The sequence below is a fragment of the Portunus trituberculatus genome, chromosome 14 (genome assembly GCF_017591435.1).
Source record: "Portunus trituberculatus isolate SZX2019 chromosome 14, ASM1759143v1, whole genome shotgun sequence".
NCBI lineage: Eukaryota > Metazoa > Arthropoda > Malacostraca > Decapoda > Portunidae > Portunus > Portunus trituberculatus.
Genome location: NC_059268.1, coordinates 12,991,684 through 13,006,683, shown reverse-complemented (window position 1 = coordinate 13,006,683; position 15,000 = coordinate 12,991,684). Strand labels below are relative to the sequence as shown.

Below are 15,000 nucleotides of genomic sequence, written 5' to 3'. Positions count from 1 at the left end.
AGCTTCAAAACGTGTAGTGCATTTATTTAAATCTGCTAAAACTAATCGAAAGGTAATGAATAGAAATATCACAATCCTTTTTTTTCAGTGGTGTTATAATCCTGGCTAATCTATCACTAGAATCATGAAAACAGCCTTCAAAACCCAAGTAACTTTAATTAACTTGATTCTCACGGGTGTCTCTCCGTCATCAATGGTGTAGAATCCTCGTCAACTAGAATCACGAAAACAGCCTTGGAAACCCGAACATCTACAGTAACCTTCAATAGAACTTGTCCAGCGAATTAACAGTAAAGACTAGACAACGCAGCTTTTCAGAACACGGTCACACGCCCCCTCACACCAAGACTGCCCGCCTGCCCACCCTCCTGTCCGCACCGGCCGCGCGCACAAAGGAACACATTAGCAGATCGAATGAGTGACCTTTGTTAGTCTTGGGACATGAAGTAAAAACGACCCTCAGAGACAGGCGTCCAAGGCCTCCCACACACACACACACACACACACACACATGCGCGCGGCAGGCTGTAGCAGGGTCGGGCAGGCTGAGGCCCCAAGAAGGTCTCGGTCAACCTATTTCTTACGAGAGAGAGAGAGAGAGAGAGAGAGAGAGAGAGAGAGAGAGAGAGAGACAGACAGACAGACAGAGAGAGACAGAGAGAGCAGACCTATTGACTGTTTGTGATAAACTACACTTTCCAATCTAAAATAAGAGTCATAGGATGGTAAATGAGAGAGAGAGAGAGAGAGAGAGAGAGAGAGAGAGAGAGACCCTGACTCCTGCCCCTGCTACTTTTACCCTGGGCACGGCTGAGGAAAGGGAGCCTCACTGAAGATCGAGGCCAAGGGAGTTACTCTTGGTGAGGCGTGCCGGGCTTGGCTGGGCTGAGAGGCGAGGTGCGCACGTCAACCTCACCTCCTCTCCTCCTCTCACCCCATACCGCAGTCTTGGGGGTTCCTATGAGGCGATCTGCGTCTTCTCTCCCTAACGCACTAAGAGGCTTTCAAGGGGACAAGTAACGCATGGAGCAGCAGGAAAATCAAGCTGTTTTTCTTGTATTTTTTATGATATTACAGTTAGCAGGAAGTTGAGTTCTTTCTTACACTTGTTGAATCTGGTGGGCTGAGAAATATGCAGTGCTTCTGTAAATTTGAATGGTGGCGCAGGCAGGGAGAGGGTCGCGTGCTGGGGAGGTGACGGGGCTGGCGGTGTGGGGGAGGTGCGGGGAGCAAGAGCGAGTGAAAGGGAGACCTGGAGGGTAGGAGGACGGGCCGCAGGGTCAATGACTGAGTGACACCGACCCTGGACAGGCGAGGTACAGTGCCATGGCCTCTGTTGCCTCATACCCTGACCTCTCTCTCTCTCTCTCTCTCTCTCTCTCTCTCTCTCTCTCTCTCTCTCTCTCTCTCTCTCTCTCTCTCTCTCTCTCTCTCTCTCTCTCTCTCTATCTATCTATCTATCTATCTATCTATCTTTCTTATTCTGTCCAGTAGACAAATCATTCTTCGTGTCCCTGAGAGAAGCATGCAATAGTCAGCTCACTTTTGGGGGTGTGAGCTGGTGGCGTGTTGGCAGGCGACAACAGTGGCAGCAACAGGTGGAGCAACGTGGTGGTGGTGGTGGTGGCGGCAGCAGCGGCCCTCCGTGTCAAGTGAAAGGCTGCGGCGGCGGGGTCATTGCTCCCTCGTCGGTGCCTCTCACTGCGCTAACTCTGCCACGTTCACGTTCACTGTCAGGTCGGTTGCTCATGCGCTCTTTGGCTCACTCACTCACTCGTTTCTCACTTGCTTGTTCCGCCACCCACGCCCTCACCTAGCAGCAAAGGTTCACACACACACACACACACACACACACACACACACACACACACACACACAGGTCCCGTCACGCGTGCTGCCTTACTTTCTCTCCAGCACGCCGCGGCACATCTCGATAATGCTATGTGATTACAGGGGAAAGACGCGAGGATGGGCCACGGTTTAGACACTACAGACACTTGCGCAAGCGTGAAGAGCCACCCAGCGCCGGCCACCTTGAGCCAGCGTGCGGGGCGGCTGGCTGGTGGACAGGGAGAGGGGAGGCACGGGATGTAGGGTTGGATGAGGTACAAGGAGGGATGACGGATGGTTCCCAGCACGATATAGCCTCTCAGTGTAGGCTGATTAGCGTTCATATAACCTTCAGACAACCCATGCCAAGCTACCCACACCCCAAGGCCCACCTGACCCTTACCATCTTGACCCAGAAGGGCTATATGGATACATCTGAGCATAAGATCCCTAATTTTTTTTGCGTCCCCTGTGCATTAGTGAACCCTCGGCAGGTATTTCTGTGGCGGTGCGAGTAGTGACAGGAAGGGTGAAGCTGGGATGTAGTTTTGTCTTCTGCAGCAGGGGTGACTCGTGAAGCTATGCAGCATGCTCGGGGTAATAAATAGACGTGTGGCCCCTTTCCCTAAGCTAGTTTTTTCCCCACTTTCATGTTTTTTTTTCCTTTTTCTCTTTTTTTGCGGCAAGAGCTCAGAGCAGCGTTAAGGTATTGTGATAGCCGCCCTGGTCACTGTAGCATGAGAGAGGGATATTGTGCCACTAAGTTCTTATATTACCTTGTTACTCCTTACTTTTTTTTCCTTGTTCCTCATCTTCCCTTCCTTCTTCCATTCCCTCAACTCATCACACTGAAAATAAAGGCAACGTGTAGACAGGTAGAAAATAAACAGAGGTATTGTCACTACTTTCCGCCCTTTCATCCTTTTCTTTCATTCATTCACTCACCACGTCATCATCAGAGCTAAGTTGACGTATAGAAGTGTAGACAACAGTGCTTAGAAAGTGAGCAGAGACAGAGGCCTTGAACAAACCTGCCTTAGCTTTACGACTGAGAAACTGTTTGCTTACAGTCACAACACCTTGGACTGAACTATCGCCTGTCGCTTCCTTACCTTTACCTATGACTTAGCGACTTACGACTGGCCACTACTGCCTGCTTGCTCCTCGAGGTGATCTGTTGAAGGGGGATGACGAGGAAGAAGAGGAGGAGGAGATGAAGAAGGAGGAAAGGAGGAGTAGGAGTAGGAAGAGAAGTTAAATTAGGAGGATTATAACGACGACGACGACGACGAGGAGGAAGAGGAGAAGGAGGAGAAGGAAGAAGAAGAGGAGGAGAAGGAGAAACAGGAACAGGAACAGGAATATCCAGGGGCAAAAGTGGCAGTAGTAGGAGGAGGAGGAGGAGGAGGAGGAGGAGGAGGAGGAGGAGGAGGAGGAGGAGTTAGATGGCGTCGATAATAAATGAAATAACTGACACATTGTAATTACCTGGTTCACCTCGCCGTTCACCTTTCACCTCTCGGCGCCTGGCCAGCGGTAACACACGTAGCATGGACCTTAGGGTCAATTCCGGGAGTCTTAAACCAACACGTGTTCTGCCCGTCTCCAATACCCACCTGTCTCCTTCCCCGTCGTGACTGTGTTTGTGTTTGTGTGTGTGTGTGTGTGTGTGTGTGTGTGTGTGTGTGTGTGTGTGTGTGTGTGTGTGTGTGTGTTTAGAAAATTATATAATGCCCACACACAATGAGAAGAAAAAAAAGGAAATAGAAAGCAATAAATATGGAAAAATTATAAAAAGAGACAAAAAACAGGTTTCTATTTTAAACTTGTGAACACCTAAGTGAGTGTGGAAAGAAGGAATTAGAGAAAAAATAAAAGGAAAGAAAGGAAAGCCATATCATTTTCTTTTATCTTTTATCTTTTAATGACGACTTATATCACTTTCATCATCTTTTCTTTACTTGTTTTTATTTTATGGACGTAGTAAAAGGAAAATCTTTGAATTCGGACAAAAAATAGCTTAGATTATGGGGAAACGAGAGAGAGAGAGAGAGAGAGAGAGAGAGAGAGAGAGAGAGAGAGGAAAATAACAGAATAGCAACACGCGCGCAATCTGTCAAGCTGCACACGAGAACCATCATCATAATTATAGGAGATGTCTTGAGGGAGACTTAGGTGGTTGGTCACTTTCACTGTGCCACACCAGACGCCAGCTGCTGCCTCGCGTCATGCACCTCCCGCCCACCGCCGTGAAGAGGGGCTGAGGAGGGGTGTGGGTGCTGGAGCGTAGATGGGTAAGGAATAAGGAATAGGGAGTGAAGAGGAGGCGGGACACGGAGAAAGAAGGAAAGTTATCTTGATCTGTGTGTGTGTGTGTGTGTGTGTGTGTGTGTTTGTTAGCATCTGAATCATCGTTTTTCCCTTGCTTTTCTTCTTCTTCCCTCTCCTCTTCTTCTTCTTCCTCCTCCTCCTCCTCATATTAATTTTGTGATATATATATATATATATATATATATATATATATATATATATATATATATATATATATATATATATATATATATATATATATGTATGTATGTATGTATGATGAGAGAGAGAGAGAGAGAGAGAGAGAGAGAGAGAGAGAGAGAGAGAGAGAGAGAGAGAGAGAGAGAGAATAACGTGCCTCGGTTCCACTTGACGTCTCTACACTTTCTTTCTTCCCTCGGCTTCTAATCTGCTCTTCTTTGGCTGTGCATTGCCGTAACAGAGAGTGACACAGCACCTTCACCGGTACTGCTTGTCTCCCTTCTTTCCTCCTTCCCTCCAGCACTCTCTTCTTCCCTCCTTCCGGCCTCCTTCAGTCTGTCTCTCTTCTTTCCTTCCTTATTTTTCTACCATGCATCATTCCTACAGCTTCCTCCTTACTTTCTATGTCTCTCCTCGTCTCTTTCCTTTTCTTCTCTTTTTATGCACTACATTTCTGCTTCTCACAACTCATAACTTCCCGTCTCCTTCATCTTTAAACGTGACTCGTGTCCTACATATGAAATGATCTCCTCCTCCTCCTTTTCTCACTTCCTCATCCTCGTCTTCTTCCTCCTTCTTATCCTCATCTTCGTCTTCGTATACTAATTCACAGTTTCTTCAGTTTTTCCTTTGCATTTTTGGGTATCACTAGTTTATATTGTGCTTATTTGTGATGTTCGGCAGTCTAGAAGCTTATATTTTGCCTCGTTTTTTTGTTTTTTATTACCATATCTCATTTTGTTACCTTATCTCTTGTCTCTGGGATTTTTTTTTTACTTCCCGTTGTTGTATCTTTGCAGTAAGTTGTCGTACGTATGCATACAGACCAAGTAAAGCGTCTATATGAAGCTTTATGATACTTGATAAGGATTCTACATCATCTGCTGGGGAGAAACACAAACAGACATCCAAGCACACAAACACAAATTCCTTACTAATCTTCGTGGCCTTGGTAAACAGTCATGATGAGGAACCAGTTTCAAAATACATGCCAACAAGTTTTCCTTTTAGTAACGTAATTAGAGATAAAACTTAGCAAGAAAGAAGAAAAATATTATGATAACCCGCCGTTCAATATGTGTGGCCTTGAAACATTAGCAGTCCTTACGAGAGAGCAAAAAGTTTGAAATGTTTACGTCTCTCTAAGGTCAATGGTGCTTCGATAATCTACAGAGCGCTGCAAATAAGGCTGTAGTTTATTAGTTTCTTTTAATATCGCCGGTAAACTACAAGGGGTGAGAAAATAAGAAAAAGGTGATTATCTTTCTTGTTACTTTTTTCCTTGTTGAGCACATGTGTATTAATAAGAAAACTCTCTCTCTCTCTCTCTCTCTCTCTCTCTCTCTCTCTCTCTCTCTCTCTCTCTCTCTCTCTCTCTCTCTCTCTCTCTCTCTCACTGGCCTCGATTATGCTTACACACTTTTTGTCTTGTGATTTTTTTTTATCATAACGGAAAAGAAAAAAGAAAAACTGGAATGCGGAAAAGGATTTGCTTGTTGTGTTGTGTGTATGGCCGCTAGTCTTGACCCTGGCCTCCTCTTTCTTCGCTTCAGACTACTACTACTTCTGCTACTGTTCCTCCTCCTCCTCCTCCTCCTCCTCCTCCTCCTCCTACTACTACGACTTCTACTGCTGCTACTACCACTACTACCACCACCACCGTCATTACTTTTATTATACCACTACACACAAAAACCACGCAAAAAAATCATGCCTTTTCCACTCTCTCTGTCTCTCACACACACTTACCACGTACTCACACGCATTAACTCTTACTTACAAACACTCATCATCCTTACACGTGTCTTTCCTGCCCTCCTGCAAAAACAAAAACACAGCAACACCCCACTATCACCTCCACGAGTCTCCCCGTCCCTCTCCCTCCTCGCAGTCTGTTGCGTCATATGGCCCGGGGAGGGTGTGGTATTCGGCGCACGTCACAACATTCAGGATACCGCACAGGAGAACCACAAAAAGAAGAGATATGCGAATGTTTTTGTTTTAATGTTTTTTTTATGAGTTTCTTTTGAGATGTTGAGTTGTAAGAGAAATAAATGTTTAGTTATAGATAGATGAATAGATAGTTGACAGATAGATAAGTACAATGGTAGATATATAAACAGATAGGTAGAGAGTTAGACTGATTAATTGATAGAAACTGAACTCATGTCATACAAAGCACAGTCATAAATACTCTCTCTCTCTCTCTCTCTCTCTCTCTCTCTCTCTCTCTCTCTCTCTCTCTCTCTCTCTCTCTCTCTCTCTCTCTCTCTCTCTCTCTCTCTCTCGTGGGGGTAGGGCATGTGTTCGGCGCGTGACTTTTTCGACTACCAAGAGATAAAAGTAAGTAGTAATGCGAAAAAATCTTACATAAATAAATACATAAATTGCTTTCTTGCCACGTGGGGATAAACCTCCATGTAAAGCCTCGTGACACTCTCTCTCTCTCTCTCTCTCTCTCTCTCTCTCTCTCTCTCTCTCTCTCTCTCTCTCTCTCTCTCTCTCTCGAGTAATAGTTGTTGTTAGCAGTGGTGGTGGTGGTGGTGGTGGTGGTGGTAGTGGTTGTAGTGGTGTTGGTGGTCGTGGTAGTGGTGGTGGTGGTGGTTAGTATTCTTCCTCCATTTTTTTCCTTCTTTACCTTCCATATCGCAAAATAACCTGCAGTCTGTGTGTGTGTGTGTGTGTGTGTGTGTGTGTGTGTGTGTGTGTGTGTGTGTGTGTGTGTGTGTGTGTGTGTGTTCGTTCTTCCATTGTATTGTGTTCTCTTTCCATCTCTCAATCTCTTTTTTTTTTTCTTTTTTTTCTTCTTTTTATCTTCACACGTTTATTTTTCTCTCTTCTCTTCTTTGCGTGTTCTTTATTCTTTTCCTGTTTATCCGTTTACTTCTCTTTCCTTTTCCATCCTTCTCCTGTTCTTCATTCGTCTCCTCTCTCTCTCTCTCTCTCTCTCTCTCTCTCTCTCTCTCTCTCTCTCTCTCTCTCTCCTCTTTTATTTCATCCTTCTTTCTCTGTCTCTTTTATTTTTTTTATCATTACTATCACCCCTTCCTCTCAACCTCTCCGCAATTTTCCATTCCATTATCTTCTTTCCTTTTTCTTCTCCATCACTTTACTTTTTTCCTTTTCCCTAACTGATATTCTCCTCCACTCTCCTCGTTACTCGCTTTCTTCACGTATTCTTCACACCTACCCATTCTCCTATTTCAAGCTACAACTTTCTCTCGCCTCACCTTCTCGGCGAACAAAACAAGAAGTAGTTTAGTTTGCTGATTTTCTGACTCACGAATTGTGTTGGCAGGAGTAGGAAGAACCAACAGTACTTTCTCGATTTCTGTGTGTCTGTTTATGTGTCCGTCTGTGTGCGTGTGAGGGGGAGAAAGTGGAGAGTGACGGAAGTGACCCCTGCTCCTCTTAAGTGTGTGACCTGGCTTGTTAAGAGTCACGGGTCACGAGTCTCGGGTCACTTGGGAACGGGAAGGTGTGTGCAGTGAAGTGAAGGGATTGTAACCAGAGAGAAAAACGAAAGAAAAGACAAAAAAAAGAAAGTGAAAGAGTTAAGACTGAAAATTACTATTAGAGAGAGAGAGAGAGAGAGAGAGAGAGAGAGAGAGAGAGAGAGAGAGAGAGAGAGAGAGTATTGCTAAGTCTCACTACCCTAATTCAACGTAACTTATACCTACCTACCTACCTCCCTCTCTCCCTCTTTCTCTCCCTCCATCCAACCCTCTCTCCCTCCTTCCCTCCATCCCCCCCTCTCCTTCCTTCTAGCTATCCCTCTCACTCTGTCTTGCTTCCAGAGAGAGAGAGAGAGAGAGAGAGAGAGAGAGAGAGAGAGAGAAGTAGGGGAAGCGTTGCTGACCCCATTAGCTCACCGCTTACCCCGATCCTCCTCCTCCTCCTCCTCCTCCTCCTCCTCCTCCTCCTCCTCCTCCTCCTCCTCCTCCTCCTCCTCCTCCTCCTTCTCCTTCTCCTTCTCCTTCTCCTCCTCCTCCTCCTTACGTTCGTCCTTTTGTCCTTCTCTTCCATCTTCTTCCTTAAAAAATGTAATCTCTCTCTCTCTCTCTCTCTCTCTCTCTCTCTCTCTCTCTCTCTCTCTCTCTCTCTCTCTCTCTCTCTCTCTCTCTGCATCCTCGTGTCCTAGATTTACGCCTGCTACGTAATTCTCTTCTTCCTCCCCTCCTTCCTCCCCTCCCTTCTCTCCCTCCACCTCTCCGTCCCTCCCATTAGGTCCTCCTGTCCTCTATCCTCACCTCCCTTGTACTGGTTCCTCTTTCTCTTCCTTTTTTTGTTTCTTTAGTTTTCTGCTCTTTTTATTATTGTTTATATTTTGTGTGTTTTACTAGGTTTTGATGGGAGAGTGTGTGTGGTTTGGTTTCCTTAGTAGTAGAAGTAGTAGTAGTAGTAATGGTAGTGTGTGTGTGTGTGTGTGTGTGGGTTTAGTACGTATATGTGTATTTGCATGTCATCTGTCTGTGTCGCCGGCTAGCATCGTTGGGGCGTGAGTAAGAGAGTATGTGTGGTTTGGTTTCCTTAGTAGTAGTGGTAGTGGTAGCGTGTGTATCTGTCTGCGTGTAGGGTTCATATGTGTGTCTGTCTGATGTCTGTCTGTTTGTGTCGCCGGCTAGCATCGTTGGGGCGTGAGTAAGACTGTGTGGTGTGGGGAGAGTTGCGTCATCACCAGATCAAGCCAGCAGGAGCAGCAGGGGGCTTGGTATCTTCTCTGGACCTTGGAAAAATAAAGATTGAATGCTCGCTGCCCTCACCTGTCCGCGGGAAGACGAACCTGTCTCGATGATATCACCTGGGGAACTAAACATAAGATAACGAAACCAAGGGAAGCTGTATAAACCTATCAGGTCTGCCTACGTATCTTCACTTTATCTAGCTTATCTTTTTTTCAACTCTATTAAATATCTCTGATTATTGAGTTTATTCCATTCATATACCACTCTCTGAAAGAACCAGTTCCTTTCTATGTCCTATTTTTCAGTCTAAATTTATCAAGCTTGCACATTTTATTTCCTTTCACCTCGCTATCACTGAGATCCAATTTCTTTTATCTTTCTCGCTATACAATTTTCCTATAATTTGGACACTTACTTTCCTGTTCGCCTCACACTAACTACTATCATCATACATCTCAGCATATTTTTTCACTATCCCTTCTTTTCATCCTATCTCTACACTATCACCGTGACCCCCACAGTACCTCACCATCCCATCTTCACTGTATTATTCTCCTCCTCCCTATCGCTACCACTATCACCTGTTCTTTGCTACCTGATACCATCTAACTCAAGGCCACCACTGTCTCCCCTCCTCTTCCCCTCGCTCTCACAGCCTCCACTCCTCTCCTCCCTACCCTCTTCCTCTTCTTACTCCTCGTGAAAGTTGCCCTTCTAGATCTCTCGTTGTCCATATCGCTGTCAGGCGAGATTCAAGGGTTCCTCTCTCTCTCTCTCTCTCTCTCTCTCTCTCTCTCTCTCTCTCTCTCTCTCTCTCTCTCTCTCTCTCTCTCTCTCTCTCTCTCTCTCTCTCTCTCTCTCTCTCTCTCAGCAGGCCTTTGTTTGAGTCTCCTCCTCCTCCTCTTCCTCCTCCTCCTCCTCCTCCTCCTCCTCCTCCTCCTCCTCCTCCTCCTCCTCCTCCTCCTCCTCCTCTCCTCCTCCTCCTCCTCCTCCTCCTCCTCCTCCTCCTCCTCCTCCTCCATGCTCTATCATCTCCTTCACGTCCCTCTCTTTCTTCCCCTCCTCCTCCTCCTCCTTCCCTCAGTTTAAACCACGTGCCCCATACTGGTTAGACATGTAGGTGTGTGTGTGTGTGTGTGTGTGTGTGTGTGTGTGTGTGTGTGTGTGTGTGTGTGTGTTAAAGGCACCCATATTTCTTTACCTATAACTTGCCTCCACTCACCACTAACTCTCTCTCTCTCTCTCTCTCTCTCTCTCTCTCTCTCTCTCTCTCTCTCTCTCTCTCTCTCTCTCTCTCTCTCTCTCTCTCTCTCTCTCTCTCTCTCTCTCTCTCTCTCTCTCTCTCTCTCTCTCTCAGACCTTGGTTAACTGTAAATCGAGTTGCTTTCCGCCGTCACGGTTTGTATGTGTGTGTGTGTGTGTGTGTGTTTTATTATGTTGGCGGAGGTTGGTCCCGTCCTGCCCTCACCTCTCTCTCTCTCTCTCTCTCTCTCTCTCTCTCTCTCTCTCTCTCTCTCTCTCTCTCTCTCTCTCTCTCTCTCTCTCTCTCTCTCTCATCTATCTATCTATCTATCTATCTCTGTTTGTTTCCTTTGTCATTATTATTATTATTATTATTATTGTTATTAATCGTTAATCTACCTTATAAGAAAGAGAGAGAGAGAGAGAGAGAGAGAGAGAGAGAGAGAGCTACACTTGGCGATGGTGCAAAACTCAGTGTAAGGAGAAAGTCGCACTGCCATTATACAGTCGCTGGTTCAACTTTCTACGGTGTGTGTGTGTGTGTGTGTGTGTGTGTGTGTGTGTGTGTGTGTGTGTGTGTGTAAGGAGAAGAAAGGATTGTAATAGCAGTAGTAGGTAGTAGTAGTAGTAGTAGTAGTAGTAGTAGTAGTAGTAGTAGTAGTAGAAGTATATGAACGTGGAGGAGGAGGAGGAGGAAGAAGAGGAAGAGGAAGAGGAAAAGGAGGAGGAGGAGGAGGAGGAGGAAGAAGAAGAAACGGAGTGGAGGTGGAGGTGGAGGTGAAAGAAGAGTAGAAGGTGGAGGAGGAGGAGGAGAAGGAGGAGGAGGAGGAGAAAGAGGAAGGGGAAGGGGTAGTGATGATAGTGGATGTGGTGGTGGTGGTGGTGGTGGGGGTAGAAGAGTGGTGGAGGAGGGTTGGGGGGGGTAACAAGTGAAAGTGGTGGTGCACATAGGTGAGTGACCGACCACACACACACACACACACACACACACACACACACACACACACACACACACATGATACGAATTGCTGTTATCATTATATATTATTTTTACCTCCAGCTTCAATTTTTGCACTCATCAACGTGTGTGTGTGTGTGTGTGTGTGTGTGTGTGTGTGTGTGTGTGTGTGTGTGTGTGTGTGTGTTACTTTTCCCCGTTTAGAATGTTCACACAGGTTTTTGTTTCATTCTCTTGATTTTTTTCCTCTTTTTTATTTCTTTTCTTGTACGTTTTGTTTCCCTTCTCTTTCCTCCACTACCACCACCACCACCACCACCACCACCACCACCACCACCACCACCACCAGCCATGAGCGTCCTCGACCTAACCATTCACAAGCCCACTCACCCATGACCTGCTTGTGGCCTCTCTCTCTCTCTCTCTCTCTCTCTCTCTCTCTCTCTCTCTCTCTCTCTCTCTCTCTCTCTCTCTCTCTCTCTCTCTCTCTCTCTCTCTCTCTCTCTCGACAATCATTCTACCTCTTCCTGCTATTTTTTTTTCCTCGTTCACTTCCTATTTCTTCTTTTTTTCATCACTCATTTACTGCTACCAATTAATTCCACTCGTATGTGTCCCTGTGTTTCCTCCTCCTGTGTTTCTTACCCTAGCGGCTGATGGCTTTAAAGATGGCTGCCACTTATTCTTAGTAATCTTGCTCATACATAAAGTCAGTCAGTATTCGTGGATGGTCGTAGTGATCTTTCTTCAGTACTATAACACCTTTTTATATTCATTCTGCTTAGTACTTGGTGATTTAATACAGCTTAATAGAATAGTAAAGACTCTGGCTATTAATCTGAGCTTCTATATAGACCCTTCTTAATGTAAATAAAATCGTCTAATTATGCCCAAAACTCATAGTAAAAATGCGTTCCAGTACTGAAAGGATTAATTTGCGTTTCTATTTCGAATGGTAATGGATCTTGTTTTTTTTTTTATTTATTTTTTCTATCGTTAGTTTGTTTTTTAGAGTGACGCGTGGGAGGATATGTTAGGAATCTCTCACTGTTTCGTCACTCATAAATAAACTATCCAGGTAATTTTTCTAGGATTTTTGTGGGATTTGTTTATTTGGGGAATGGCTTTCTCTTCTATTCTTGTTGCTTTCAATGCTTTCTTGTGTATCTGCTTTTTTGGGGGGAGTTTCTTAAGATAAAGACTAAAGAGAGGGATAGTTTTTTTTATAATTGGTTGCCTTTGAATTGTCAACATAAAAGTCATCTCACCTCTTTCGGCTTTTTAAAATGAGAATTAAAACAAGGACGAGTTCTTTCATCTATTATCCGTAAAGTTGAAAATTGGCTTATGTAGGTTGTGAAGGTAACAAACGATATACAAGTTTTGGTATCTGATCTTCCACACTTTCACAAATAAGGGGTCTAGTAGATAACCTGTTCTTACTTCCATTGCGTTCTATGTTTTCCTCCACTTTAAGCTTTCTGATCTACTGACATACTCATCACAAAACTAAATAGACTCAACAAACTGAAGAAAATACCGAAATACAGTAAACTACACTCACTACCATTGTGTTTGGTTACCTTTAGTTTCAAGTTCTCTAATCTACTGACAGTCTTCTGAAAAATCGTGTTTCTCAATAGAGCAGGAACCATAAAACTATACGACAAATACTTAGCACATTATGAGTGAGTGCTTTATGTTGCTCACTTGCTCGGCTACCTTCGCCAGCCAGCGTGACAGGCAACAATCGAACACGTCCAAACGGAAAGTATGTAATGTGAACACTTTCTATCTTAAGCTGAGGCGAGGGAAGGAGTGCGTGGAGCGTGGCGGAGTGAGAGTGTAGAGGAGGAAAGTGTGTGTGTGTGTGTGTGTGTGTGTGTGTGTGTGTGGCAGGGGTGGGAGGATGGGAGGGGAAGTATAAAAGTATGAGTGGTCAGGTAGTAGTAGTAGTAGTAGTAGTAGTAGTAGTAGTAGTAGTAGCAGCAGTAGTAGTAGTAGTAGTAGAAGTGTGGTACCCAATGACAATGACCACAGTTGGGATAAGGGAAGAGAGCAAGAATATATAAAAGTAGTACTGTGAAGCAAGGCAGGATGAGAGAAGGAGAGATGGAGGCACTGAGGAAGGCACAGTACGGGGTGGAGATGCTTATAGTAGTGATGGTAGTGGTGGTGGTAGAGGCAGTGAAGGGGGGAGAAGGGCGAAGTGCGTGTTCGTACCCAACCGGAACTGGTAACGCTAAGTGATGGAGTGCTTGTGAAGACGAAGACCTTAGAAACACAAATTAACACAAAGGGAGAACAAACAGCAGCATATCTACCCTTTGCTGGGCTGTTAGTGATGGCAAAGTAGTTTAAAATTAAGATATACAGGAGGATGGAGTGCCCAGGTAGTGACTCGTTGGTGGAGACTTCAAAGAGACAGTAACACGGTATCCTGGCTCGTGTTGCTCCTACAGAGACTACTTAGTATTATGTAAGAGCACCTGCTTTGAAATTTTCACTCTCCTACCAACGGTAAACTTGTATAAGCTTCAGGATCATAACTCCGCCCTATCAGATTGAAGCAAGCACGTTTGAATAAAAAAAAATGTAAGTAATAGATGTGGAGTAAATGTATATGGAACTGTGTGTTTGGCCTCTTCAGTTCCATTTGCTGTATTGAGTCTTTGTGTGAGTGTAATGTTTAGTGTATGAGAGGAGAAAAGTAAGTCATGAGGAGAGTTGTAGCAATGAGAGACTAATGACGATAAGCCTTTGTGTTTGTAAAGTCTATCGTCTTATACTCTCTCTCTCTCTCTCTCTCTCTCTCTCTCTCTCTCTCTCTCTCTCTCTCTCTCTCTCTCTCTCTCTCTCTCTCTCTCTCTCGGCACAAAAGGGAGAATGGAAAGTTGAATGATATGGTAGAATATCAAGTGCTGGTGTTACATTACACACACACACACACACACACACACACACACACACACACACACACACACACACACACACACACACACACACACACACACACACACACACACACACACACACACACACACACACAATTTTCCCACTATTATCACCTGTATATCCGCGTGGCTTCGGTTTCCCTGAAGCTGAAGGTCGAGGGAAGCTTTCTGGGTATAGAACACAATAAGGTGCGGGTCTCGTCCCCACTAGTATCTTCCACCCTTTCCTCCACAACCTTGCTCCTCTCAACCTGAATCCCCCCCGCTGTCCCGCAACACCCGCAGGTCACTCCCAGGGTAGGCTATCCTTGAGATGTCACTGATACACCTTCACACCGCCCCCAAGCACGCCAGAGTCCAGGGTATAGCAGGCGCAGTGCCAAGGAAGAACTCAACTCCTTATCGTCACGGCCCGTTGCATTTTGAGGCTCGTGTTTGAGTCTCGCCTTCGCTCCCAGTTTTTGTTAAGCTTTAGACATGCATGTTGGCTTTTTATTTTTCACTCGGCAAGTTTTCGGTGCGTAGATTGCTGACAATGGCGTATATGGCGGCAGTGTGTACCCCACGTTAGGTGAGGTGAAGTGAGGTGCGGGAATTGGCGAAGAGGTTACGTACTTAGCTACCTATGCGTGGCTCTCACAGGTGCGGGCGAGGGCTTGTGTCCCAGACGTGCGAGGATTTACGGAGGGGAAGGAATTGTTGTGATGGTCTGAGGTTTGTAGTTATGAGAAAGGAACTGTCGTGAAAATTAAAGGCTTTCTCCCGGAATCTTCACTGCCAAACGGAAATGTAATCATGAGAAAGGAATCGCAGTGAAAGA

General features: G+C 45.3%; 1 protein-coding gene across 13 annotated transcripts in view; it reads left to right on the top strand.

The window, feature by feature from the left end:
* LOC123503478 (hormone receptor 4-like) overlaps positions 1 to 15,000 on the top strand; it is a 205,992-nt gene that overhangs the window by 139,665 nt on the left and 51,327 nt on the right. The gene's annotated exons all lie outside the window — the stretch shown is intronic.